The 24,283-nt window shown below is 44.7% G+C and overlaps 1 protein-coding gene and 1 pseudogene across 2 annotated transcripts in view; one reads left to right on the forward strand and one right to left on the reverse strand.

Annotated features, from left to right (window-relative positions):
• Nucleotides 1-24,283, forward strand: part of ST6GALNAC3 (ST6 N-acetylgalactosaminide alpha-2,6-sialyltransferase 3) — a 507,883-nt gene that overhangs the window by 31,303 nt on the left and 452,297 nt on the right. The gene's annotated exons all lie outside the window — the stretch shown is intronic.
• On the reverse strand, nt 16,483-16,919 carry LOC102420946 (annotated as a pseudogene).

Consider the following 24,283-nt stretch of genomic DNA (forward strand, 5'->3'; position numbering starts at 1 on the left):
TATCGGTCCTATTTTTAATGGTCATTTCACTGATGAGGGAAGGGAAGCGTTGAGGGGTTCAGTAACTTGCCCTGGTCACAGTCTTAGGAGGTAGAAGCAGCACTCAGTCCCACCTTGGTCTGACACTAGAGAATGCATTCTTAACCAGCCTGCTCTCTCTTGTTACCATGATTATGTGCTCCCTTTGTAGGTGCCCTTGTGTGTGCTCTTATCCTTGTTTTCTCACTACTCTTGCTATGCAGAGGCCTCTTTCTGCTTACTTGCTCTTATTCGAAGTTTCTTCCTTACTAATCAGTATGCACCTTTTTTGTGATGGTGCCTTCTTTCCTCTGTCCCACTCCCCAGCCCACCTCATGTTCAAACACAGTCCCTGGCAGCCTCTGTGGATAGGCTCATAGGAAGATGCGCTGTGGAGAAAATGGAAACTTCACTGCTATGGTAGGTTTAGGCTCTTCCCCCCCCCTTTTCCTTCCGTATGCACCCCAATGTACTGTAATTTTCCATTTGCTCCTAGTAACCCCAGCTATGTGCTAGACTACTTTCTTATTTAATCACATTCTTAATCTCCAAATCAAAGTGTTCTCCATTCTGAATAGAGATAGCAATATAGCCCAGCTTCTTGGATGGAACGGTGTTTAGCCAAGTTCTGTTTGCTCCTTACTGAAACGTAATCAGATGGTTAAAAGAACAAAATAATTGTGTAGAATTCCTCGTGATCAAAAAGATGTCCTATGCAAAGGTACTGTCTTTACCTAGTCAGTCTTCTGAGCCTTAGGATGTAGGGGCTCTGAAATATTTTATGGGGAATTTAAATCCTTTGATTGAAACAAAGATCCTAGGAGGGAGGAAAGAGAAAATCTCAGTAATGATTAGGTATAGTGAGTTAGGCATTCACAAAAGTGACAGTTATTTTGAAAAAAGAAATACTCAATACAGTGAGTTCTCAAATCTGGAGACGCGCGCGCGTGCAAGCGTGTGTGTGTGTGTGTGAGTGTGTGTGTGTGTGTGTGTGTGTGTGTGTGTGTGTGTGTGTGTTTGTCTGATGTCGAAGAAAATGAAATTTTTCACAGCTCAAAAAAAGGAGTATTTTCCTTTGGGCTTTTTTAGTCCACAGCAGCTTGACAGCTAATCAGAGAGCTGCCACTATGCGGGGTTTCATTGACTCCATTTTCTTATTATTTAATTAGATGATTTATGGTTTCTCTGACAGGTCTGGTGCAGCTTTTGTGTTGCTAGGGGGAATCATACATAACTTGCCGTCCTAGTTATGAAGCAAATAACCGTACCCAGCCCTCATTTGCTGTGATGGTTTATGTTGTCATGATATGTATGACTTTCATCAACGTTAACAGCAATTGGCCAATTACAAAAAAGTGAATAACATTTTTTGCTGACTTTGTCTCTGGTTGCGCTCCCACTGCTCCCTCTTGTTAGGAGTAACAGGAGACTTCTTGAGTTAGAGTGGCATTGTGTTTCCATGCACAAAACCAAAGCCTCCTTCCTGTAAACTGAGCTGAGGTGGGAAGGGCAGGAAAACCAAGGACTAGGCACCTGCCATTTGTTATTAAGGGGTTCATTATCTGAGAGCATTCTGTACATTCTTCTAGAATGTTCTGTTCAAAGGACAAGAAGCAAAGTCCTGCCTCACCTTCCTGAAGTGTTTGGTGCCCCTGTCCCCTGAGCAGTGTGCCCTGCTTGGTGCCTGGCTGTCTTGCTGTAGCGTTTTGGAGAAGCCCGATTCCTCTCTGGCCTGGCAGATCTGGTCTCAGGCTGAGCAGGGAGGAGCGAAGGCTGCGTCTGTACTGCTCGCTCTTGGCATTGCTAGCCTGCCAGGGCACCATGCAGAGCCCGGGCTTCCAGGCACACTTTGGGTGAAGTCATTCTTCCCTGAAAACGGAGATGGGAAATTTCTCCTGACGCTCAGGAGCTGACTGAGAAGGTTAAGCAAAGCCAAGCCGAGGAGAAGGCTGGGAGTGTGTTCTTTCAGACACAGGTTTAGAGTGGGATCACATTGCTCTTCTATGGTTTCCTCTACTAACAAATTATTAAGGTACATTTCCATTGTAAAAGATAATGGCCATTTGAAGGTATTTGAAAATGGACTAAGTTGTACATTTTTTCTTAAAATTGTAATATAGAATATGAGATTAGCAGTGAGCTGAGAATTATCTTTCAAGTTTAATTTGTTTGCTTATGTTTATCTGAATGAAAACCAATAGGGTTGGCCATGCTCAGTTCCTCTCTCTCTCCTTTTCTTCTGCCCAGCAGGCTCATTATAGCTTTTTTTCATTCTTTTAGTCCCTCATGTTCTCCACTTCCTCTCCCCCTCTGGAACCTCACCCTCGGAGAAATCTGATCTCAGTTACCTACACTTTATACCTCTTAATATGAATGTAAACCTGGATACTGATATTCCCAGGGGGCTTGGAATAATATCACTTATTGTGAACTAGAAGACTTTGCCTCCTTTATAAAGGAGGTAGAAACCAGAACCTGAATCCCTTTTAAAAATAAACTTGAAACTTTTGTGCTTTGCCTTGTTTTTGCATTGCCTGGACTGACGGTGACTCTGTTAAGTTAGAAGTGTGTGTGAGTAAGCCTTATAAACAGCACTGTCTGGGAGAGATGGAGACCCGGCAAAATGCAAACTTGCCACCAATTTGCACTGTGGATTTGGCAACGTCAGCTCACCACACTGTTGTATGTGAAAAGGTTGTATTAAACGATCTCGATGGGCTTTTATAGACCCCAGAGTCCAAAGAGTTTGTCTTGAAGGAACAGGCTCTGTAGACGAGTTGCAGGTACCCAACAGTGGATGATCTTGGAGTAACAAGGCTGCCTTATCATGGTTTTTGGCTGCTACAAGCACAATATATAAAAAAGGAGAAAATGTTATACTTTTAGTAGCTGATATTAGGCTTTTCTTTAGGAAGAGAACTGCTTTTGTTTGAGAAAATACCATATAGGTCATTTGAAGTAGATGATAAAACACAGAAAACATTAGTGTGTGGGAGCCCAAGACACAGATAGAGATGATTAATCTTTTGTATATGAGAATGTAAAAGGAATTTGTGTTTTGTTCAGACCTGGGCAGGGTTGGAGAAGAGAATAGAGGAGTAGAGACAAGAGAAGAAAGAGAAAGAGAGAATCTGGAAAGATTGCAGAAGATTGGTTGCTAAAGTGTTCTACAAGGAAAAAAAAACACCCCAAAACCCCCAACTCAGAGAGATATTAGGAACTTAATGTCTAATATGAGATTTTAATTTAGCTTGCTGTGTGTTCTCTACTTTTTGTGACCTACTAATCTTTAGTAAATCTTATTTTATTTTTAAATAGTTTTTGAGTGGATTATTTTATGGGAACTAAGGAAGGCTTTGACATTCTATATTTAGAGTAATCTGGAGTGGAATAGAGATTGCAGATCTATATATATAAACGCCTAAGCAACTGGCCAACCGGCTGGTAGCTATGACGTGCACTGACCACCAGTGGGCAGACACTCAATGCAGGAGCTGCCCCCTGGTGGTCAGTGTGCTCCCACAGTGGGAGTGTCGCTCAGCTGACTGACAGGCGCCAGACGCTGGGCTCATGGCTGGAGAGCACAGCTGAGGAGGCACTAGCCTCTCCTGCGGACACTCCCCCTGGTGGCAGTGGTGGCTGTGGCAGCAGGTGCAGTGGGGTCTGGATGAGTGGGAGTGGCGCGAGGCCTGGGCTCGGACTCCTCCCTGGCCACCTGTGGTTTCATGCACTACTTTGTGCTGTGTGGGATAGACGTGGACAGCGGGCTGGAGCCTGATGAGCTGGCAGGTAAGGCGGGGCTGCAATGGTGGGGAGGTCCACTGATCCCTGCAGGCCAGACCCAGGGACCCCACCGATGCACGAATTCCGTGCACCAGGCCTCTAGTATAGACATAAAATCCTATAGGTGGAGCTTGACCATGAGAGCATAGCTTCAGCGAGAAATTTGCAGATATCTCGGTGAGAGATTTGTATTTCTATTGGGAATGGAGTTGTGTGGTTTCTAGGTCTTAAAAGGTAGATAAGATGGAGGAGTTCCCAAATGATATTGTTATGGGTCTTTCCTACAAACCCAGGACTCTGGTGAAATAATGATGGACGGCCAGTTTTGACACATTTGCAAGATCCTGAAAAGTAAAAAAAGAAGAATCTGGAATGTGCTCTTATATATTTTTAGTTTTACCTTTGAGATGATGTGTTGACCTCATCCAGTTCTTGATGATGGTTCTCTTTCAGCCAGAGGTTATTTGACTGCTTCAAAGATATCTACAAAGGATACTTCCTTGGTTTCATCTGTGGCAGCTTGCAACTCAATGATGGCTGTCTTGCTCACTGTTGTTTCCTGGAATTTCTGAGGGAAATTCTAAAACAAACCATTGCTTTGTCTGTAGACTTTAGCTTTGAAGATGATGAATTAAATTTCCTTCTTCAAGCCAGTCGTGCTATCCATTCCCAGGTGGATAGAATGGATTTATATTTCACAATCACTCTGAAGAAAGGTAGGAAGCATGGACCCTAGAATGTTAATTAGAGTAAGGGGTACCATTCTAGGTTTCATAGCATCTTACCCTGTACTTTTTCTTTGTAGCACTTACCAAAATTGAAATTCATTACCTGTGTACTTGGCTATCAACTACTTTCTTATAACAGGGACTGTCTGCCCTTTACCAGACCAGGAGCAGTGTAAACTAAACCTGAGCAACGGGATGAGAGGTACTTATTTTATCCTTCCTATTTTCTCTAGTTTTATAGCTTCTACAATGAATTTCTCCGCCCCCCCCCATTACAAAATACAAATCTTATGAAAATGAAGGGTGTATAACTAAGTACTCTATATAACTTATAAAAGATGATATTTGTGCAGTTGAAGAAGAGACCTACATAGAAAGAGCTGCAAAGAAAGGGACAGATTGAGAGCTGTATGTACTTGCTAAGTTTCCTCTCTTGGATCTAAGAGCTTGATTAGTAGAGGAGATATCCTAAAGGGAGTCCAACGTGTGCTGAGATTGAGGAGAGTCTATCCCCACAATAATTGACATGGGAGCTTTGTCTTCACTTAAAATAAGGCCACAGTTCATATTTTGTTCTGTACCTTTTAGAATTGGGTTCTGTTTTTTCAAGGGGGAAAAAATGAGACTGCTACTATAGGATCACTTGTTAGATGTATTATGTTTCAGGATATATTTCCAGGCACTCCATGGTGGAAATTTGGCTCTTGGAGCTTAGGCTTGGTTTGTGTATACTTGCTGCATGTCAGTATATTTCAGTATGTTTCTAAGTAAACTGTGTAGTTACCCCCAAACCCCAAATGATTCATGACTGATTTGGGGTAGCTGTAATTTTTCTTTAAATGTCAGAGGGAAGAGAATTTAAATGTATTACATGCCAATAGTATTCCAAAGCCACACTTCATGTTCAAACCACAGAAAGAGTCATTTACATTTAACAGGGCCTGTGAGTCTTAAGTAATGATCGTTTGGGAATGTATCTTTTGATTTTAGGTTGAAAGGAACCATGATGTTTTTAAATTTTTGGTTTTCAGATGAGTGGCTAATAACCTGTTTTGAGAAAAGCATTGGGGGTGGGAACATATACGTGGCTTCTCTGAGCACAGAAATCCTGCTTCTCGGTGGACCACAGTTTGACTTTGTTTTCAGGGTTGCCTTGGTGTAACAAAGCGTCCCTTATGCCTCTGGGGTTTTCCTTGCCAGCCATCACCTGCCAATTGGTTCCTGTCTATGTAAGTGTTCTGAGTCGGAAAATGAGGTGTAAGAAATGCTTTATTTGATTCTAGGCCACTCCTACCTTTTGGAGACCATTAAATTTCAAAGTTTAGCATTTGGCCTGGTTCACGTGCTCTTTTTTTTTCTTCTACTCAAAAATATGTATTTAAGTCTTTTTTGAGCCTTTACCATTGCAAGGCACTGTGTATACTAGGCGTTATGGAATTAGAATCCACCAGGAGAGTAGGGCTCTGCCATCGTTAAGACTATAGTGTGATAAGATAGAAAAGACATCAGCTGTAAAGCCACACAGCTCTGTCATTGCAGACATGGTCAGTGCTCTGGTCTGGGATGGGTGGGTGGAAGAAATCTAAGTAGAAGATTGGCTGAGGGGAGGTGGCTAGGTGAGTGGGATGGAGAGTATGGGTGATATTTTAAGGAACGATCTTCAAGTGAGAATGAGCTACTGTCATTGTAGAGATGAAAAGAAGATGCAATGACTGGAAATCAGAGCAGAAAGGAGAGTGTGCCCCACGTAGGAGAGAGTGGAGGGCAGGGGCTGGATCATGAGGGCTTCAAGCAACATTGAGGCGTTTGGATTCGTCCTGAGCTAGGAGCTTTCTGTCCACATAAGTGTCCACCTCAGGAAGGATGTGTAGCTTGACCGCCCTCCCTATCCTTCCCTAATATTCTTTCTCCGTGGTTATCACAAGGCAGCCATGTTGCATTAGGCTACTCTGTGTCTCAGCCACAGGCGATGGATTGAGGGGTTTTTTCTTAGTTGATTGCTTTGGGTATTGGCATTGGAATTGAGGAAGAGAAGTTAGTTTCTCTCCTGGTGGCTGAAACAGAGGGCCTGAAAGTGAAGAGCTATTGGAGGCATGTTCTGTCACACGGCGTGAGGCGCAGACATGAAGGAATGAAGCAATTCCACAGAGAGAATTTAATGTGAAATCAGAGAGGGAGAACATACTCCAGGGCCTTCCTTATGCTCCAGGCCCTGGTGCTGTTAGCCTGGATTCCACGATATAATAGTACTCCTCTAGAAAATCTTCAGTCCCAACTTTTTGTTTAAAGTAGCCAGAGGTACTTTCTGTTACTTGTGTAAAATTATTTTTTCTGTGTGTGCAGATATTTATAGACATATATTATAATTCTGCTTGAGGCCCATCTTCTGACTGTACATGAGCCTCAAAACATGTTAATTCATGAAAAGTCAATTATCCTCTAGTTTAGTTTGAGGACACAAAGGAACAGGAGTAGTTAATTTCATCTAACATTTCCCGAGAGTGAATGTGATCCAAGGAAGCTTTGCTGCATAAGCAGAAAAACTTTAATGGGATAATGTAAGAATGTAAAGAAAATTTACCTGTAGCATTCTCTCTCACCTGAGTCTTTATAGCCCACTCAGATCTTAGTTCTTTTTGATGTAAACAGCTTCGTATTAGCATAAGTAAAAAATGTGGTTTATTGACAAGCATGACCAACTACGTTTTCCTCATTCTGTCTTTGCTGTATTGCCAACTCTTGGCAAGAGCAGCTTTGCTAATGGCAGGGTCACACTCTCTGGTCTGGCCTCTGGGCCTGCTCATTTGAACGGACAGTCTCTGCCAACCACTGCTGAGAGTTGAGAAAGTGCTAGCTTGAAAATGGACAAAGTAAACACAATTCCACACTGTGGTGTGATAACCAACTAGTCCGGTTGCTTAGTTACTGAGCTGATGGGGGGGCAGTGTGGTGCAGTGGATTAAGAACAGGCTTATAGATTCAGACCTGTGTGCATATCCCACCTCTGCTAGTCACATGCTGGGTAACTGCAAGTTTCCTGTTCTTTCTAAATCTCAACTTTCTTATCAATAAAATGGAGGTAAGCCGAGGCCGGTTTGGCTCAGTGGATAGAGCGTCGGCCTGCGGACTGAAAGGTCCCAGGTTCGATCCCGGTCAGGGGCATGTACCTGGGTTGCGGACACATTCCCAGTGGATGTGCAGGAGGCAGCTGATCGATGTTTCTCTCTCATCGATGTTTCTAACTCTCTATCTCTCTCCCTTCCTCTCTGTAAAAAATCAATAAAATATATTTTTTAAAAAATGGAGGTAATAATAGTATGTACTGTATAGGAATATTATGATTTAGTAAAATATTTAAGAAGCACATAGTAAGTTTGTAAGTATCAGCAATTATTATGTAAACCTGGCTACCACAACACCTAGAATTTGATAAATACTATGGCTCTTTTACCCTGAAAATGTACATATTCATATCTTTAAAACTTCAGTGGGTATGTATCTCCCCTGACCTAGCTGTCCCTGAACAGCAGGTTAAAGATTCCTGACTTAATCTCACCCCTCTTTCATAGGCAGGGAAATTGAAACCCAGAAGAGCTGAAATTTTTCAAGGTCAGGCCTTGCTTGGCAGAGCTGGATCTGGAACTCAGGGACCTCTCTCTAATTCACTTCTGTACCCACTATGCTGCCTATTTCCTGTGCAGAACTAGAGCATTCCTTAGCTGAATTGATATGTCTATAGAGGATACATGACATTTGAGAAAGATACAGTTAGAAGCCCTCACAAACCTTCAAACTTATAAATATGGAAATGTTTATATAGACCCTTGTTTATTCCCAATTATATTTCTACTAGAGGCCTGGTGCACAGACTCGTGCACCGGTGGGGGTCCCTCAGCCTGGCCTGTGGGGATCAGCCTGAAACCAGCTCTCCAACATCTCCAGAGGGGTCCCGGATTGTGAGAGGGCGGTTCTTGGGTGATGCACACCGGAATCGGGCTCCCTCCTCTCTGGTTCCAGGTGAGTCACCAGAGAACCTCAGCTGCCAAGTGTCCACAACTCGGCAGATCCTATGTTGAGCGTCTGCCCCCTGGTGGTCAGTGCGCATCATAGCTTCTGGTTGGAGCATCTGCTCCCTGGTGGTCATTGCGTGTTATAACTACTGGTAGGATGGTCGAACAGTTGGATGGTCATTTAGGCTTTTATATATATAGATTAGGGATCAGGCGTTTCATGTGCAAAGCTTTTTTTGTGTGTGAATACAATTTTATTAAAGTATCTTCTCTTGCTTGATGGCAAGTTTTCAAAAGGAAACTGAGTTTGTAATCGCATTACAGGCATTATTACATTTGAGGACAAGGATGGAATCCTTTATGTCCAGAGAGATACCAGTCCCCTGGCATCTCCGTAACTCTCCAGAACACGAGTTGAGTCATCTGCAAGATCCACATTTGTACTTCAGTGAAATTTCACACTAAAGCATGCCACAGATCTTTGGAATTGCTGCTTACCAACAATTGAAACAAGGATTGTTAATCCTTTAATGCTAGATAGCTATATATATAAAAGCCTAAGCAACTGAATAACCAGAATGACCGGAATGACCAGGACGACCAGTTGCTATGATGTGCACTGACCACCAGGGGGCAGACGCTCAATGCAGAAGCTGCCCTCTGTGGTCAGTGCGCTCCCACAGCGGAAGCGCCGCTCAGCTGACAGACCCGTCCAGTGGCCCATTGGCCCGGCTGCAGCCACTCCCTCAGTAATCCTGCAGGTCCAATCTCTGGAGAATGGGCCAGGTACCGACAGACCAGCACCACCGGCACAATCCCAACAGCACTGCCAGCTTCCTGGAAGTTGGCCTTGGGCACCGCAGCCACTTCCCCTCTCTAGGTGCTCCACAAGGAAGAAAGGATATAAAAGTGGCTGCCAGGTGGCTCCTGACAACTAGCGTAAACATCAGCCGATGGATCTGGATCCCAGGCCGGCAAGGGCATCCCACTGCCCGCCCAGAGGGCCAATCATGTCCTGGCCTGCCCGCCCCGGCCCTCCCCGGACCCCACCCTTGTACGAATTCGTGCACCAGGCCTCTAGTTTACTCTATAACAACTCTGTTATATTTGACATTGGTCAGACTGCTGCGTTCCATTGAGGGTTATATTTTAAGAGGTCCATAGCCAATCATAATACACATAAGATCAAGCAGTGAAGATGGGCAGGAATCCTGGGAGTTGGGATCTCTGAGGAATGGTAAAGGCGTTGAGTGTATTTTCCCTGGAAGAGAGATGAAGAGGGCTAATAAAATCTGTCTTCAAATAACTTAAGGCTGTCAGGAGGAGTAGGAATTTTAGTTATTCTTCATACCGGATTTTTCACTGAGACATATTTCTGGCTGTTTATTAAAAAAATTAGGTGATACTTTAACAATAACTATAACAATTAAGGCAGCCACTTATTGGGCTTTTAATGAGTACTAAGTACTATGCTAAATGCTTTCCGGGGACTATAATCCTTATTTTATAGATGATGAATTTGAGATTCAAGTAGTTTTGGCAATTGCTCCAAGGGCACCTGTAAGTCGTGGGTCCACAGGACTCCAGAGCCTTGTGAAGGGTGAATGCCTCCCTCACAGGGCAGGTGAGAGGTTGTAGGAGGAATAGGTTCCTTGAGCACCAGCCTTCCTGTGTCCCACTCTACCTTGTGGTCTCCAACAGAGCCAGTGCTCGGCAAATGAATAAACAAGTGAATGAATAAACAAGTGAATCCTGCATTCCGTGGGAGATTGGACTTCTCTACTGGTCTCTAAGACCCTTTAAAACTCACTGAGCAGGAAATCAAATACATACCCCGACCCTTCGGCTGTTTGTTATGAGCTAGTCAGAGTCTGGCAGGTAGTGAGAGTGCCCAGGTGGGATTTTTTTCCTTGTAGCTCTAGTCCTTGGGAATGCCCTGGGTGTTTCTGTGAGAACTGTGGCCACTTGTTGCCCCCAGTGCTGCTGTCTGCATTCTGTGGAGCTTAATGGGATGGGATGAGCTCTGTGGAGCAGAAGACTTGAAGAAATCTGTGAAAAATGACTCCTGTTCCTTTGGATTAAAGACCAACTTAAAGGAATAGTAAATGCTTTATGTTAGTGGCACACTTTGAATACTTGCACAAAATGTCTCCTTTGATCTTTGAGGTAGATAAAGAAGATATAATTCATATTTTATAAAAGACACTTAAGCTCAGAGAAATCAAGGGACTTGTTCAAGGTCATATGAAGTTCCAATCTCCCTCTAAGCTGCAGGCTCGGTTGTCATCGACCTACTTGGTATCTCCACTGGGATAGAACACAGATACCTCAAATCCAGGCTGACCTAGCAGAGCTCCTGATTCCTGATTCCTGATTCTTTCTCTAGTGCTGTGCCAATAAAAGCCATCACAGTAAATGTAGGTGTATTAGTTTCCTATTGCTGCTGTAACAAATTGCCATCAACTTAAAGCAACACAACTGTTATTACCTCACAGCTCTGGAGGTCAGAGTTCTAAAATGGGTTGGCAGGGCTGCATTCCTTCTAGAGATTCTAGGGGAGAACCTGTTTCCTTGCCTTTTCCAGCTTCTAGAGGCTGTTCCTAGTCCTTGTCTCCTGGCCTCGCATCACTCTGACTGCTTTCATGGCCACATCTTCTTCTCTCGATCTGGCCATTATGCCTCTATCTTTCTTCTATAAGGATCCCTGAGATTACGTTGGGCTCATCCAGATAATCCAGGAGAATATCTCCATCCAAAGATCCTTAACTTAATTGTACCTGCAAATCCCTTTTGCCATGGAAGATAACCTGTTCACCCCTGAACAGGTTTTGGAGATTAGGATATGAATATCTTTGGGGGCCATTATTCTTCTTATCACACCAAGTTCTAGGGCCAAAACCACGGTGTTACCTCTGTTTTTTCTCCTATTCCATCAGGAGGTCCTCTTGGGATCTCTGTCATCACCCCCTTGCTCCCACCCTCTCCCACCTGGACCGTTGATGCTGAAGCCTCTCATCTGGTCTCCATGTGTCCACCCTTGCCTCCCCACTGTAGCTAGAGTGGCCTTAAGAACGTGGGTTAGATCGCACCAGTCTTATGCATGCGAGCCCTCCAGGAGGCTTATATCTCACTCAGAAAAAATATCCAAATCTCTTTCCTGCCCTTTAGCCTTGCATTTCGACTTCTTACTGTTTCTTAAACATGCCTGGGACTCTCCTCCCTCAGATATGTGTGCACAGCTCACTCCTTCCTCTTTTCATGTGTCCGCTCAGATTTCATTTTCTTAGAACCACCTTCCAACCACCTTCCATGCCACCCTGATACTCTCTGTCCTTGTGTCCTGCTTTATTTCCCCATCTGAGCATTTAGCACTCATGACAATGTGTGTGTGTGTGTGTGTGTGTGTGTGTGTGTATAGCTTGTAAGTGTATCATCTGCCTTCCTCTGTTGAAAGGGTAGTTCCAGGAGGGCTGAGAATTTGCATTTTCTCAGAACTTGGTATGATTCCTTGTGCATAGAAAGAACTTAAATATATAAATGAAAGCTGGGTTTTAAATTCAGGTCTTCTGGTTCTGGATGGGTTACGCTCTCCCCTCCCTCATGCTTCCTCTCCATGGGGTGTTAAAGAAAAGTATGATTTTGTAACATGAGCAAAGTCTTCTTTGTCCTGGTACCTTTGGGTCACATGAGGCCCTGTGCATGCTGGGAGCTGTTACCCTCTCATTAGAGATAGTGACCCTGCGGTGTAATGTTTTCATATCTCAGAGTTACTCCTGACTAAGTACAGATTTTCAGATGAGTTTACCGTGGGGGTGATTATGCTGGAGAATAGTCACTTGACTCCAAAACACCTCACACATTCTGGATGTGTGGGCGAGCTGCAAAGGAGGTGCCTGAGCTCCGGAACAGAGAGCATAATTTTCACTCAGTTCTGCCAGAGATTGCTGAGCATCCACTATGAGCCAGGGACTGAGAGGAGGGCTGGCCACACCCAGAGCAAACAGCTCCAGTCCTTGCCTTGGAGGAGCCTGTGGTCACATCAGTGCTGCTTCGAGTGTGGTCCATGGGCAAGCAGTGTCTGCATCACTTGGACATTTGTTAGAAATGCAGAAGCTTGGGTCCCACCCCAGACCTCCTGAGTCAAAAGCTGCATTTTAACCAGATCCCAGGTGACTCATCTGCACATTACAAGCAGCAGCACTGTAGGGAACGTGACAAACACATAAGTAGATAGTTACCGTATGCAGTACTGTTAAGAGTGGGAAGCACCAGCTACCCAGGGAGGGCGTCAGATCTACCTGAGCGTGTGAGTGGGCTTTCGTGTGTGGCACAGAGCAGGCTGGGAGGGTGGCACTGACTGGGAAAGCCAGCAGAATGAGGTAATAGCTGAGGCAGGAGTAGGAAGGAAAGAGTAGGGGTTTTTATAACAATAATCATAGCTACTACTTATTGAATACCCAAGAGTATGTAACAGGTTATAGGAACCACTTACATGCTTCTTGCATGTTCCAGGCCAAGTTGTACTCATTTTAATTTCTAATACACTTAGTTTAGTACATTAGCTCACTTTAATCCTCAGAGGTCTCTGTGAGGCTGACATGGTTATTCTCCCCATTTTTCAGAAAAGGAGACTCACTGCAGAGGTCAAGTTATTTGCTCAAGGTTGCACAGCTAGCAAAGGTCAGCAGTGGGATTTGGACTTGTCTTCTTGTCTTCAAAGCCTGGTCTTTTAACTACATAAACACTACTTCGCCTCTTCTCTTAGGGGTGAGTGTGTGTGTGTGTGTGTGTGTGTGTGAGAGAGAGAGAGAGAGAGAGAGAGAGAGAGAGAGAGAGAGAGAGGGAGAGAGAGAGAGAGCACTCCATTTAGCTGTGTGGCATTACCAGAGTATAAAATGGGAGGTGGGGAAGGTAAGGACATGTGGCAGACAAGACTGGAGGGGCAGACAAAAGACAGCTTCCATTTGCTAGGTTAGGTGTCAACATTTCACCCTTTTTCTCTCTCAGGGGTGAGAGTTTCAAACTAACCACTTTTGGGGTTATTTGAAGAGAAAAAGAATGTTGGTAGTTTCAGATGCAGCTGTGAGGTCTCAAAAGCTGGAGGAGTGAGGCCAGCAGAATTGAGCTGGGCTCCTGATTGTGATTACTGGCGGGCATGCCAGGTGATGGTGAGCTGGGCAGTTCCATTCATCTCCTGTCTGCCCTTCCTCCTCTGGGAGCCCACCTCGCTGCTGATGAGATGGCAGTAGAGAGCCGGGAAGCCGAGTCCTGTTAATGTCCCCATAGCCAGGAAATCATATGCACCCTTTCAAGGTGATGTGGAGAGATGACTAAAAGATTTTTGAGAAGTTCCAGATAGAAATCTTTTTAGGTGGCATTGGCTGGGCCAGGGAGGGCCTGTCTCCTGGGCAAGTTGCAGTCCTCCCCTGCCTGACCTTGCATAATGAGGCGTGTCTGTGGCTGAGGAACTCACTCCCCCACCTACGTGTATTAGAAAGCGGTATTGACTTATTCCTAACAGGCAGCCAGCTCCGGTCTCCATCCACAGCAGCTGCCATCTGCTATACTGCTCAGCATGCATGAGGTCAGCCTGACCCCAGCTTCTTTCCCTTTTGGGACAGTGTTAAAAAAAGCTCCCTAATTGTCTCAATTTTCCTCATTTGACACCCTCCGTGCTACCTAGAACTTTTGGAGAACTCCTGTTGATCATATATTTCCTCAGGTTTTTTATATATTTATTTCCTCAAGATTTGGGGAAAGGCAAAGTGTTGGTATACAAACTGTAAAACCACATTGTCCACATGGCAGCCACGAGCTACACGTGGCTACTGAGCATGAGAAATGCGGCCAATGTGCATGAGATGTGCTGTAAGAGTAAGGTACCAGATTTTAAAGACTCAATACCAAAACATATAAAATATCTCATTAATAATTTTTATATTCAATACTTAGTTAAGGGTAATATTTTGATATATTGGGTTAGCTAAAGTACAATATTATTCAATTCCACCTGCTTACTTTCAGTTTTTTTAATGGAACTACTAGAAAATTTTAAATGACAGGTGTGGCCTGCATTATATGTTTCTGGGACAGCCTTTCTCAACCTCTTTGACAAGGAAGTGGCCAACAAGGCTTCCGTCTGCTATAACCCATTCTTAGAGCTGAAGGTCAAGTGAATTTAATTTTCCCCCCACCCCTAGGACTTCCCCTTCCCTCCTCACCCCTTGCCTTGGTGGTCCTGGGCCCATTAATCAGATCTCATTCAGGTTTTGGGCACTGAGACTATTGATCACCAAGTGGCTGCTGGTTGGTGCTTTGCCTCATCTGGCCTTTCACTGGGACTCCTCAGCAGGGGCCTCTCGGTCAGCCAACCCCAGAGGTGAGTGACCTCACCATTCTGACCTCAGCCTTCTTCCCTCCCTTCTCCCCTCTTCCTTTCCCTTCCCTTCCCTTCTCTCCTTGGATGATCCCGTCCATGATTATGGATTCATTTACCATCTTTAGACTGATGACACCCAAATTTATTTCTTTTGCCCCAACCCCTCTCCTGACACCATGATCTCAGCTGCCTCCTGGACAATGGTGTTGGGCTGCCCTACAGGTACCTCAGAGCTTAGCGTGGCCTCAATGGGACTCAGACTCTTCCCCCTCCCATGTTTGTTTTGGCTTGTTTCGTCTTCAAATCTTAGGGAATGGTGCTAATATCAGTTCACTTCTCCAAGTTAGGTACCAGGCAAACTATCCTTGATGCCTCTCTCTTGTATCTCCCATATCTAGTCAGTTCCCAGGCCCTGTCTATTTTACTGCTAAATCCTTTTGAGTGCATCCTCTTCTCTCCATACTCCCCGCTATGGCCCTAGGTCAGGACATTGGCATCTTTCCATCTGTGTCTGCTTCAGTTGCCCCACTTCCTTCCTTGTTGCCTCTAGTCTTGCTCTCCTCTAGGCCATTCTCTTTAGTGTAGCCAATGTGATCTTTCTAGAACACCAAGGTCCTTACTGTTAGGATCAAGTCCATATTCCTTTATGTGGCCTGCAAGGATCCATGTTTTCTGGCTTCTACCAATTCTTTTTTAAAAAAATATAATTTTAAATTGATTTCAGAGAGTAAGGGAGAGGGGGAGAGAGACAGAAACATCAATGATGAGAGAGAATCATTGATTGACTACTGCCTGCATGCCCCCTACTGGGGATCAAGCCCACAACCTGGGCTTGTGCCCTGGCCAGGAATAGAACTGTGACCTCCTGGTTCATAGGTTGACACCCAACCACTGAACCACACTGGCCAGGCTTCTGCCAATTCTTTAGCTTCATCTCTTGGTTTCTCCTCTCCAGCCCAAGCTCCCTACTCACCAGCCAAACCAGACTGCATTAGTGCCTCTGAGGACCACCCTCAGTTGCCTTGCCTTCCTCAGTGAGGTTAGGAGTTCCATAGTGCTCCGGGCTTCCTTTACTACTCTTCTGACAGTGATACTAGTCCGCAGCTGCTGGTTTAGTTGTCACTCCCTGCCCTTCTGTGTGTGATTCCAGGAGATAAGGGGCCTGTCCTTCAGTTTAGCTGCGTCACAAGGGCCTGCACTCTGTGACTACAAGAACTTCAGTAATCTCCGTGATGTGAGTGAACAACAGATTCAGTTATTACAGGTGGTAACATTGGGCAGAAAGTGAAAGTGGGACTTGTATTCCTTGCTTGTATGTAGGGTAAGAGCACGGCCACTGAGCACACTGCTGGCTGGGCATCTGCCTGGACCAGCGATGAGCATGCATTTCTACTCACTGTTTAGTTGCTGGATCATGGGGAGGTGTGGGGTCCTGGTGACCATTTACCCACAACCAGGATGGCTGAACTAGTATCTGCCAGTGAAAGATCTGGTGAGGGAAAGAGTTCAGATTTAATGACTCAAAAGAGAGTGTGTGTGTGTGTGTGTGTGTGTGTGTGTGTGTGTTGATGAGCAGCTCCTTCTGCAGAAACTGTTCCAGGATGTACTTGGGGGCCATGTCGACCAGGGACTGCTTGGCGGAGGGTGTCATGCCCTGCTGCACCATGATGAGGGCTCGGGTGATGTTTTCCTCCTGCATGCGCTGGCAGTACACCTTGATGGTCTTGATCCCCACCTTGGGCTCCTCTGGGAAAAAGACAAACATCTGGTCAGTGAGGTCAACATTGTGGGCCACCAGCACTGTGAGGTCCGTGCGCCGTGGCTGCCCTTCACTTGGCTTGTCCCTATACTGGGCCTTGAACTCCTCTAGTGTCTGGTCCAGCTCATCCTGAGTCACCAGGTAGCTTCGGTCATGGCACAGCTGCATAATGGTCTTGCGAATCTTCCACAGCCGGTACGTCTCCTCCTCGTCATCCATGCCGACCGCCGCTTACACTCACTGCGCCTCTTTTTATTTACCTTACCTGTTCTGACCTGAACTTTCCAAAACTCAACAGCAAATTCGGAACACCTTATCAGTGACGTGGCCATAAGACAAGATCTCCATGGGAGTCCCACTCTTTTCTTGACCTGGAACCCCTGGAAAGACATATTTAACTTCCAGACAATTGCAAGAAACAATGGCCAAGTGAGATTGAGATAGTTACCTTACAACATGAAGCATAGGCAATGGATTTTATTTCTCACCAGCTGGTGTAGTGTATGTCTCCTTGAAGGTGTGATTTAGAAGAGCACAGTAAGTGATATAATCATTTAGTGTCCAGCCCAATCTGTTTACTTCCTTCTGAGCCTCCCCCTCTGCAGGAAGACACAGGTGGTATCTCATTGTGTTTCTGGCTTGTTGTGTTTTGCACTGCCTCTGCACTGCATCCCACCCAGTTGGTCATGACTTTGGTAGGATCTGAGGATTTAAAAATGTTTAGGTACAGATGCAGGGGAATGACGAAACACTGACAGCTCGTGATTAGAGTATAAATGGTGGTTTGGGACTCAGATGCACACTGAACTCCTTTCAACTTGCCATAAAAGGCTCCGTGGTCCATCTGGAAGGAGACATAAAACATCCTTTGTTGTCTTATTTTAGTACCTAGAAGACACTGGGAAGATCAGAAGCAGTTTCTCTGTGCTCCAAAGGCATGTGTTTCCTATCAACAGACAGCAGACCCTTTTGTATCTGGGTTCACAATCTTTTTGACTGCTTCTGGCATCTTCCCAGCTTTTGCGGATCTGTGGACGATAGCTTTTTGCTTCTCTGCCTTCTCTTTGACACTGAGATCTACTTTATCCTGATGCATTTTTAAGTACCACTTGCGTCCAAGCTGAGATATCCACTGACACCCACCACAACAGTCTCCTACTTTTATTCCCAGTTTCTATGTTAGAATCCTATTTAGATGGATAGATGGAGCCAATTGAGCAGCCCCGCTGAGAAGCCATATTCAGTTAGTGTAAATCTTCCTGCTGGGGTTGGAGACAGTGAGGTCCCCTGGGATTCTGTCTGGAAATCTTATTGGATTTGCAAGACTTAAGTTAATATAGAGCCCCTCAGATAGTATAGGGCTTCATTTCTTTGCTTTGAAAGATGTTTTCAAAGGTCTGTTTCAAGAGTTTTACTGATAAGGAAGTTACTTCTAATATTTCAAGAGAAACAGGACACAAAAAGTCTTCTGCGTTCTCATACGTTTTCTCTCCATGCCCTTCTATCACTTTAGTGCTATGTTAATGCTTCTCCCCTACATTTCTTTCCTTCTTTCTCTCACTTACTCTTAACCTTAGGCCCCTTTTTCAAATGGAATTAATTACTAACCATGAAACTTGGTAAGCGATGTCCTGAAGGGAAATGTGTTTCTTGTTCCGCCCCCACTTCGATGAGCAATGAATGTCTCTTACAGACATAAGTGAATACATTTCATGATGAAGTACATTTCCCCCCTAAATCAAGTGAGCATCTCCTTATTTCCATGAAGGGTACAGTTCTCTGATTGTTGCTCTGGGAGACAACACCTCACAGAAGAAAGAGTGTGGGCCTTGGAGTCAGAACCATGAGTCTGAGGTCCAGCTCCACCTTTATTTGGGGAAATGACGTCACTGCTCTGTGTTTGCATTAACTTGCTGTAATACAGGGATAACAGTATCTGCATTACTTTGTTATGTTAAGAATTTAAAAAGAAGGTGCCTATTATGTACCTAGCACCTAGGGCACATGCCGATGGTAGTTCTAAGCAGCTCCAGTTCTAAGCAACTGTCTTGTCTTCTCCTTCTCGAGTCCAGGAGGCATGGAACCTCCATGTCTTCAGTGAACTAGATCCTGTATTTCCAAAGCCCTGCTATGACTATGTAAGAAAACGACAGCAACAACACGAAAAGTTTCTCAGTTCTTCAGCGATGCTTTTAAAAAGAGCTTTTGAGGTAGGAAGTAGATTTCTGGAGTCATCCTTAAGATGTTTGTGTGCTCATTGACGTGAACTACGTAAAATGCACATCCTCAAGGAATGGTTGGATGTGTGAGTGAGGAAGCCGGTGTCACAGATGCCCAAGCAGTATGATGGACCCAACAACAATGCTTGGGTTTTAATCAAACTGAAAAGCCATCAGGGGGACTCCAGGCCATTTGTAATGCTTTATTGGCAGCAGAGTGGCTCTGTATCTGCATTGTCTAAAAAATGTGAATTTTCTACTCTCTTTTAACTATTACGACGGCATTAATATCTGCCCCAAATGTATATGTTGACACCCCAGTCCTTAGAGTGATGACATTTGAAGATGGGGCCTGTGGGAGGTAATTGGATCATGCGGGTAGAGCCTTTTTGATGGCATCTGTGCCCTTATGAGGAGAGACATGGGGGAGTTTGCTTTTCCTTTCTCTCTGTCTCCTGTCTCTATCTCTGTGTTTGTCTTTTTATCTCTTTGTCTCTACCTCTGTTTCTGAGCCATGTGAGGATACATCAAGAAGGTGGCTATGGACGAACCAGACAATTGACCTGCAGCACGTTGATCTTGGACTTTCCGACCTCCAGACTGTGGGAAATAAATGTTTGGTGTAAACCACTCTGGTATATTTGTTATAGCAGCCAGAACTGTCTCAGGCAGTAAGTAAAGGGTATATGGCAAAAATGATGTTACTAAGAACACTTTATTGCAGATCTGAAATGGAAATAAAGTCAAGGCTCAGCCTTTATTTATAATGAACTTTATGTGTCACATGGGCTTTTCTGTTCTTACATTTTAGTGTATGATGAAATAAACATTATGTGCTTATGGCAGTAAACTGTGGTCAACATTTTACATGGATTAGCTCATTTCTTCCTCATCAGGATGCTGAAGAAGGCATCATTATTTTCAGTAGTATCAAAAGGTTGGGATAAAAACTCTGTAAGAGCACTTGGTAATATATCAGTGGTGTGTCTTCTGAGATGGGACAGTGATGGATGGGCTGACTGCCCATTCAGGGATGCAGTCTCCTGTTGGCTCCAGGAGCCATCAAATGTGTGCCTGGGGGCTGACCACCCAAGGTAGGTGACATGGGCCCACCCTCCAACTGCACTCACCTGCAGTCTTTATCTCATCTTTAAGGCCCTACCAGACCCAACTTCACCTTCTGTAATTCTGCCTATGTCTCTCTTTTTCCTTGCCCTGTTTTATATTTCCACGTAGCAGTTGTTGTCACCTGGCATTATGCTATCTGTCGAGCAGGAAGATCCAGCTCCCAGTCCCAGGTGAGGATTCCACAACATGGAGGAAAGCAAAGAGCATAACAATGCCAACCACCAGGATAGTTGTGGGCCCGCTGCAGCACCTGTGGGCCCCCACTCCCCCAGAAGGACTCAACACACGAAGTGCTGGCTGGAACTGTGCTTTACTCAGAAAGGAGAAGGAGAAGTGACATAGCAAGATCAGCATCTGTGTTGCGTGCTGTTCTCCCATGACCATCTGGTCCCAAGGCCAGTGCCTGGGCTGTGGCTTGTTCAATGGTTTTTGATGCTTGCTGTTGAGAAGGGCCCCTCTTGGAAGGTGGCTGCCAGAGGATACTCGGTACGTGCTGTCTCCATTTGAAGAGGCCCACCAGCTGCTGTGCTTCCTCTTTATTAGAAGCCAGTGACAGCGACTTCTCTGGAATACTCTGCTGACTCCTGTTGGAGTGGCAGGTGGACTCGTGCTGGGATAGTATTGTTCTGACTGCCCTGAGAATGGCTCTCTCCCATAACCATGTGATAAAACCACCATCTTCAGACAAACAACCTCTTTCAAGAATTTCAGATTTAATAACGAACTTTCACTAAAACAATAATATGTTGCCATTATAAAAGTCATATTTCTTCTTAAAAGAAAATTTGGAAAAGGAGAGAAAACTCACTCAAATCCTGACCTCCACACAAAGGTGGAATGGCTAAGAGTCTAGTGCATTTCCTCCTATTCTGTTTTATATATGTCTGCTCAATTGCACAGGGCTGTACTGGTGTTAGTGTTTGCTTTTTAAACATAATATGTAAGTATTTTCTATGTTGTTACATGACCTGTTTTAAAAATGAACTAATATTGAGCTGGTGGCTCAGTCGGTTGGGTATTATCCCATGCACTAAAAGGTTGCCAGGTCACTTCTCAGGGCACATGCCCAGGTTGTGGACTTGATCCCTGGTAAGGAGCATGCAGCAGGCAGCAGATCGATGTTCCCCTCTCACATCGATGTTTCTCTCTTTCCCTCTCCCTTCCTCTCTCTCTGAATATCAATAACATATTTTAAAAAAATAAACTACAATTGAGTACCTACTGATATGACAGAAATGAACTGGCTATTTCTATATAAATTAGCTTATTCAATACTGCACACCAGTGAGGTGGACATTATTATCCCTGTTTTTCATTTGAGGAAATGAAGGCTCAGAAAATTTAGCAGATCCTATAGCTAAAAAGGGCCAGAGTCACAATTCATCTGACTTGGGGCTGACATCAAAAACCTGTGTCCCGCTGACTGCATTTTAATGGCCGTCCATAGCCTATCTAATTGCACCACATGTTGATTGAGCATCAGCTGAGGGCTTCCTGCCCCTGAGACAGAATTCCTCCTTTCAGGGAGCTCTGTCTTCCAGGCCCAACCCAGCACACAGACCTAAGGTGGGAGGGCAACTGCTTTCCTTCCCAGCACAGGTTTCCACCCCGGGGGCTCTGCTCTGATCATGGGGACGCATAATTGGTCCCAGGTGTCACGAGTGTCCCCAGTGGTGGTGTGGAAAAGGAGCCCCTCAGCAATACCCTGGAAAGGCTTGGCTCCGTGTTGGCAGAAACACATTTCTGGAAGGCAGGTGATCCAGGTGCTGACGGTGAAAAGACACAGTTCCTTTGTGCTCCTGTGACTGTGACTCGGTTGCACACCCGAGGCCTTTTTGCTCTGTCTCCTTTAAAGACCTCTGCTCAGGATGGGCCCTGGGGAGGTCAGCTGGGTGCCGGCTCATGTGCAGTCTTCTGGAACTTGCTGCGGCACAAGGCTGGGACGTAGCAGCGCCTGCCACTAACAGGCTCATGGCAGAATATTTAATGCAGGTGCTTTATTTTAGAAGTTTATATCCTTCCCTGTAAATAGCTAATAAAAAGAGAAAGCTACAGGCCATTTATAAATGCACTTCTAGAAACCAACTTAAGAGGTTTACTAAGTGGCAGGAACCTGGTCAATAGTTGTTTGAGATGCATTTATTTCTAACGGGAGGCAGACTTTCTCCAAAATAGCTTTGTTGTCAATAGACTCTTTGTTCCTTGATGTACAGCTTTACAGATAAATGCCTTTATAGGACTTGCTAATGTGTGAGGGTTTTGAAATTAGTGCTAAATTTGCAGTCTATAATATATCATCTAGTCATCTTTGACAAACTCAATTTTAATCTCATTAAATGGTGTCTTCTGTGATTGTGTGTAGAGATCCCTAAGCTAATTCTACCCTCCTTGTTTTTCACAGGAGAAAAAAAATCCCCACAGGGGCTGTTCACCAAAGTAGTGTGTGTATGTGTGTGTGTGTGTGTGTGTGTGTGTATGTGTGTGAGTAAAATATTCCTTTTAGATGAACAAGTCCCCAGACGATGCCTGGTAATAAATAGCTTTCATAGTTGGTTAAGCATCAGATCTGGGGAGGTAACTGACCCCAAATTATGTGATATCTTTGTGCCTGCCAATTCCAGGAGCCTTATTTTTGCTGAGAAAAGGTTTGACATATTTGAGGAATTATTTTCTTTTCAGTGCTTTGGTTAGGATGACTTGGACTGGCAGTCATCGTCACTAACCCTTTGATGAGATTCTTTTTCCCGAAGTCTACCGAATCTGTGGGTCTCAGACATGGCAATTCTCACACAAATTCCAGTAGTGATCCTAACCATCTCATATCCAGTGTCAGAGTTAGCTCTAGGGGCTTGAAAGGCAGTATCTCATTTAATCTTTACCATTTCTTATAAAGTGGATATTTTTTATTAGGAAGCCCAAAACTCCAACTCCAGTGATTTAAAGGATCTAGAGCACATATTGCCTATTCAATTAAGAGGGAACTATAGCCCTAACCGGTTTGGCTCAGTGGATAGAGCGTCAGCCTGCGGACTCAGGGGTCCCAGGTTCGATTCTGGTCAAGGGCATGTACCTTGGTTGCGGGCACATACCCAGTAGAGAGTGTGCAGGGGGCAGCTGATCGATGTTTCTCTCTCATCGATGTTTCTAACTCTCTATCTCTCTCCCTTCCTCTCTGTAAAAAATCAATAAAATATATATTAGAAAAGAGGGAACTATATAAAATTGAATAAATAAGTTTATGTTGGAAATAAAAGAAAGAAAGCCCACACTCAGATTGGTTCAGTAATTAGATTACACAGCCAGGGATTGACAGAGGAGGGATTGAAAGGGAGGTGTGCTTGGGTGGGAGCCTGTACTACTTTCAGTCCACTTTGCTGCCTGCTGCTCTGCTACCCTGCCTATCTATGGCTAACTGACTAGCCGTTGCTTTCTATGATACTGTGTCTGTCTGGGAAGCCTGAGTGTTTGCAGAGATTCCTGTCCCCCTTTGGGGTACCCTCAGCTATTAGCTGCTGCATAGACCTGATGTTGGGGTGAGTTCTTGGGACTCCGTGGGCAGGTGAGTACAGATGAAAAGACTTTCTTTCACTTGCTCTAAATAAACATACTCCAAAGTTGAGCTCTGTTGGTAGAAACACATTTCTGGAAAGCAGGTGACCCAGGTGATGATGGTGAAAAGACTCGAAATAGATAGAGATAGCACCAAACCAATGCAATGGAAGTTCAGGATGTTTGGTTCAAAGTTTAGAAACTTCCAATAGAGCAGAATCACCCTCCCCCGACCTCCATCAGCTCCAAAGATTTTACTTAAGAATCCTTTGTGTGTGACTTCAGTACTGAAGCAGAAGGCATCTCTGGCTTCCTTTCTCATTAAGTTGTAGTCATGCCCCCGCAAGGGAAATTGTGGGCTAACATGGGTTTCGAGGTGGTGATTTTCTAGGCTGGAAATCTTTTTAAGGGATTTAATCCCTTCCCCAAAGCCAAAATGCTTGTCTGGTTCAGCAGGAAATGACTATTTGAATATGCTTTCCTTTCTTCCAGCTGCTTCACTGAATTTACTGGTGCCCCAAGGAAGCAGAGGCTAAATCCTAACCCCCAAGGTGATGGTACTTGGAGGTGGAGCCTTTGGGAGGTGATTAATTCATGTGGGTAGAGCCCTCATGAATGGGATTAGTGCCCTGATCAAAGAGACCCCAGAGAGCTCCCTGTCCCTCCCGCCCTGTGAGGACACAGCAAGGAGACAGCCATCAAGGACACTA

The sequence above is a fragment of the Myotis lucifugus genome, unplaced genomic scaffold (assembly GCF_000147115.1).
Source record: "Myotis lucifugus unplaced genomic scaffold, Myoluc2.0 scaffold_25, whole genome shotgun sequence".
NCBI classification, from domain to species: domain Eukaryota; kingdom Metazoa; phylum Chordata; class Mammalia; order Chiroptera; family Vespertilionidae; genus Myotis; species Myotis lucifugus.